Consider the following 5,699-nt stretch of genomic DNA (forward strand, 5'->3'; position numbering starts at 1 on the left):
CCAGGATGCTTTCAAAGGGAAGCACATGGATTATGCTTGTTTAGGACTCTAGCCTTGTGACAAGTGTCACAAGGGGATTGGGTGGTCAAAATGGAGGGTAAGAGGACAAGGGAAACTTTTTGACTTTGGCTTAGGTTAGCAAGTCCTAACCATTGCTTAAAGTTGTGCACATGTTTAGGAGGGGAATTAGGCTTAGCTTAGGAAGGGGGTTACGAGGCAAGTGGCTTAGCTTTGATGGGATGGGTTAGTTAGGTGGTTAAGTGAGGTTAGTATGGGTGAATGGGTTGGATTAGGGGCAAGGATAGGGTTTAGGGATGTTTTTAGGGGTTTAGATAATTTATTAAATAATTTATTTAATAAAATGGGGCATGTGGGATTAAATTAAATAGATTTGAGGATTTATTTAATTTAATATAGGAATGAGATTTTTATGATGAATTGATTTTGGGTTATCATTTGATTTTATCAATTGGACTATAGTTAATTAAATAAATTAATTAACTAAGGGATGATGATTAATTAGTTAAATAATAAATATTTTATCAGTAATGTCCTAGTAGAAAACAAAATATGATTACCTAGTAGTGTAATCAAACTTAGGTGTCTACATTTTGCCCCTCTTTGACATATTTCAAAGAAGTTTGAATCTAAATGATGCAAAGAAGACTTTTTGAAGAAAAATAGTTGCCCCAGTTTTGAGTAGAAGTGGAGAGAATCGACTATGTGATGTCCCCTCAAGAAGATGATAGGGAAAGAAAATGAGGCTCGACAACTTCTTGAAAGGTTGCAGGAATCCAGGGGAGCAAGAGGACATAGAAGGACCAAAAGAGGGTGTAAAAGAGAATTAAATGACAAAAAGAAATAAGGTTGGAGGGAAAGAAGGTTGCTGGTGGAATCATAGAGGAAACCTATAAGGGGCTTGTGGAAGGCTAGAAAGGGTTATTTTCTCTCATATGGATGGCGAGATATTGCTACATAGAGCTCTGACTTGGATGATATGATGGCTACTCTTGGACGACCAGAGCATCGAGTGAATGTGGTATGACAAGTATGAGTTTGACGAACACTAGATCAATCGGTAGGGTCAAAAAACCTGTCTCTAAGTTTTTATTTTTCTATATTTTTAGCATTCCCACAATGTAGGAAACATGATCCTGTGGACATAGGTCTGGTGGGATTGCGATGTCGCAAAAATAGCTAGAGGGAAAGGTAAAATAGGAATCAAAAACACCTTTCATGAAATCGTGAATTTGGCTAGTAGATTTTGTGAAATGGCAAATCTAGGAGTGGAAAAGTGATCACGCTAGCGAAAACATGCTCCAGGTGGTAGGAAAATGATTTTGTTGAATTAGGTAGGGTCAATGCAGGAATGGGATAGGGTTTGACTGGTAGGGTAAAATTCAAAGCATGATCCCACAATAAGTAGTGTCAACGATATTGCTAAGTCTTAGGTCCTACGAGGATGTGCTTATGGAAATGCGATCTAGGGTTGTGTGGGTCAAAGGGTCAAGGAGTGATCCTACAATAAGTTGTGTTAGAAAAATTGTGAGGGTCGATAGTGTGCAAGAACATGGTGGCTGGAATGCAAGTAAAAGGGGTAAAGGGGAAAGTGGAGTAGCAAAAAAAAAGGGATTTGGTAAGGAGATGGGTTGGGGGAGTTGGGAGTTTTGAGAATTTAAATGGTGTATAAATAGAAAAGGAAAATGATATGTGATTGGTTAGTGCAGTGGTCGCTAGATGCTCTGGTGTCATGGGAGTAATAGGCAGCCGTATTACATGTTGGAGAGAAACTCACGATGGAAGACTTAGCAAGGATTGATGGCATCATCTTGGGGTACCTGGCAAGATTTCCCCATCCACAGACATATATGGAAATGGTAACCACGTTATGTGAGTGGTGGCACATTGAGATGGGCACATTTCACCTGACCACAAGAGAGATGATAGTGATGTTAGAGGATGTGTACAAGATTTTTAGATTACTTATGCGAGGGACACCTAGGATGGTGACGAGGGAGATAATAGGTGAGGTAGTGGTGTGGGGCATGGAGTAGCATATTGGATCTAGAGTGGGCAGTTCTCATTAGATGAGCACCTAGATTGGGTAGCCGTAGAGAGGTGGGTTTACTTCTATGTATGTGTGCTAGTATCAAGGTACATTGCCCCAGATACAGGTGGGATAGGAGTTACTTTGGTGCTGATACCAACCATCATGCAGATTGTGGATGTTGGCATCCTTGTGGCCTAAGGGTCATTGATGTTGGCAAAGGTGGATCAGGATCTTCATAAGATAGTCTATCAAGGGGTAGGACGACAGGGCAAGAGTGTGGGATTCCTAACATTGTTACAAGTGTGGGTGTGGGAGGACATTGCAGCATTCAGGTTGATTGGGTGGAGGGATAGGTAGGTAGAGGAGCCAGTTGAGTATAGCTGGGGGAAGCCACTAACATACCATCATACAAAGGAGGTGGACTACTAACAAGTCTAGATAGATGAGATTTGGGTGGTGATATGGAGACCATACATGGGTCTTGGGCCATGGGTAGAGGAGAGACAACACCTACCATATACTATATCACCATACTTCATTTTTGGGAAATGGGAGTACATCGTAGAGTAGTACCGGCCAGATAGGGCCTTACATCAGTTTGGATGGGTACAGGTGGCTCTAAGGGAGTTGGACTGGTATCAGTGGGTTACATGTGAGCTAGTGATAATGTTCAAGCCAATGCTCAAGAGAGATGGACTTTTACAGGCATGGCGAGACTTGGTACCATAGGAGTGGGATTGGTTTGACAGAGTAGTAGATGTGGGCTCCACATAGGAGTATCGAGATTGGTTCTAGCAGCCAAGGCTAGTAGGCTAAGCTTAGATGACCAAAGTAGTAGTGGTAATAAGAGAGATAGCTCAAGCAGTAAGATAGGCTAGATATGTAGCTAGGGGACTATGACAACAAGTAGAGGTGGTGGTGCAGGAGGAGGGGCCAGTGAGGTAGAGGCAAAGGGGTGTGAGGGAGGTAAGACAAGAGGAGAGTAGGGAACAACCTAAGAGGGGAGAGGAGAGGCCAGAAGTGGAGAGGAGGTTGCAAGTGGAGGGGGATTAGAGGCCATAGGGGCTAGTAGGCAGAGGAAGAGGGAGTATTAGAGGTGGCTCATCGTCAGGGGAGGGGATGATGGAATGGCGAGGCAATACACATCCCTGCAATATTCACACAAGGGGACTAGCCAATTGCTATGAGATACTCAACAAGAGAGAGATTAGCTCAGGATAGAGCGAGATCAGCTGTGACATGAGCACAATGTGGCACAAGAATAGGCAAATAAAGTAAGGATAGAGGTGGAGACACTGTGGGTGGAGGATGAAAAATTGGAGGGGAGGTTGGAGGTGGTGTCACTAGAGAGGAAAATTTTATAGGCAGGGATGGACGCTATCTAGGAGGAGAGGGATAGGTTGGTGATGGAGGTGGTGACCTCGAGAGAACAGGTGGTGGTATGTGGAGGTTTGGATGAGTTGAGGAGGTTGCGGAAGGAGGTGGAGGAGTCAAGGGAGAGAGTAGGGTTTTATTGGGGGAGATATCATGCAATGGTTCCAACAGATCAAATAGAGCACTATAGACAACCAACACGGTTGCAGACAGTTGGGACCCATACAAGCATGCAGGGAGGGGAGAGAGTGGATGAAGCACTAGGGGCTCTCAGATGACAAGTGGCTTTTAGCACATAGGTAGAGCCATAGGACAGGACAGAGCCAAAGGTGAGATAGGGGATGAGTGGGAAGAGGGACAAGGTAGAGGTCTCGGACATGGGAGGAGGACAGATGAGGCTGCCACCTTCACCAGCAACAATGCTAGGGATAGAGAGGGACACCTATGAGTCCCATGATGAGGAGGCTACATATGAGGGAGATTAGTGATATGTGGCTTTTGACATATTATTTTTTGATGTACCATTGGATGTATTTTTGTAGGCACAGACCCGATGTATTGATATTATTATTTGTATTATATGGATACTATATATCTGGACTATGATGGACTTTAGTATTTTTGCAAGGATGGGTGATTTATTCTTTATTCTTTGTGGATGATATATATATATATATATATATATATATATATATATATATATATATATATATATATATATATATATATCTACAAAGAGAGAGAGAGAGAGAGAGAGAGAGAGAGAGAGAGAGAGAGAGAGAGAGAGAGAGAGAGAGAGAGAGAGAGAGAGAGCAGATCATTCTTTGGGGTGGGATATGGATGTATGGATTTATGATGTCATGATTTTGTTTACGACATGGATGTTTATATATGATTAGATGTAGATGAGATACTGATGTGTTTTTATGCAAGATGTGATGTTTATGAGAGACATGATGTTGCTGACAATTTGTGATAAAGGATATGATGTTTATGAGTTGTTTGGATAGTGCTGATATGTTTGTGATGTAGGATGTGATGTGCTTTATGAGGGGACTTTGAAAATGTGTGCATATGATGATGTTTATGATAACTAAGAAAATAATTTTAAAAATGAACCTACAAGATGGTGATAGATGTAATGTGTTTTGACTTTTGAAAAAGATAAATGGAAATGAATCTTTATAAAATAATAATAAAAACATGACCCAAGAGATGAAATATGAATGTATGAAAAAAAAAGGGATAAAAGTAGATGCAAACTTATGATGATGATTATGCTAAAAAGATACTTTAAACTATGATAAAAAATGATAAAAATAACATAAACTATGATAAAAAGAATGCAAACTATGATAAAATGGACATGAGATTTATGATGATGGAACAAGAGAAAAATGAATGCCAACTATGATGAGAAAATGTGATAGATGAACTCAAAGCTATGACGATAACATATGATAAATGCACATAACATATATGATGAATGAATGTAATCTATGATGGTAAAACATGATAAGATAAATCCAAACTATGATAATGGACATGATAAATGAACACAATCTATGATGAGACAACATGGTAAATAAATTTAACACTATGATGTTGGATATGACGAATAAACACAATCTATGATGGTAAAATATGACAAAAAAAAAAAATATGATACTTTAACATGAGGAACAAATTCAATCGATGATGATGAACTATGATAAAGGATGAACTTGAAAAATATGAAAAAATGATTTTTAAGAGTATGATGATAGAGAGTGATTCAAAAAGAACTCTAGCTATGATGATAAGGTATAGGATAGATGAACTTAAGCCTAGGATGGTGAACTATGATAGAGAACACAATTGATGATGGTAAAAACCTTAGCCTAGGGATTATGACTTGTAAGAGTATGATAATGAAGATGAACTCAATGTTTGATGATAAGGAAATTGAATCGAGAGATTTTGATGATGGAAGGATCCAAAGGGTGAAAAGGATGAGTGATGTAAAGAAAGAATGCAGCCAAGGCAAGTGATGAAGAAAAATAGGAGAGGGGATTTAGGGGAATGTAGGGAAGATTTTTGATAATGATATTAAAGGTAAGTAGGGTGATAGGGAAACATACGTGGGGTGTAGGATGATGGCGCAACATATCACTGATCAGTCATGACCTTGGTTAGGAGGGAGGAACAATATCCACAATTTTTAAACACAACATGTGTAGAAGACTTAAAGGGATGGGATTGGGTAGGAGATTGGGATGATAGGGAAAGGTGAGGA

Source organism: Cupressus sempervirens, chromosome 3 (assembly GCF_028749045.1).
Source record: "Cupressus sempervirens isolate cs-2001-9-10 chromosome 3, ASM2874904v1, whole genome shotgun sequence".
In the NCBI taxonomy this organism is placed as follows: Eukaryota; Viridiplantae; Streptophyta; class Pinopsida; order Cupressales; family Cupressaceae; genus Cupressus; species Cupressus sempervirens.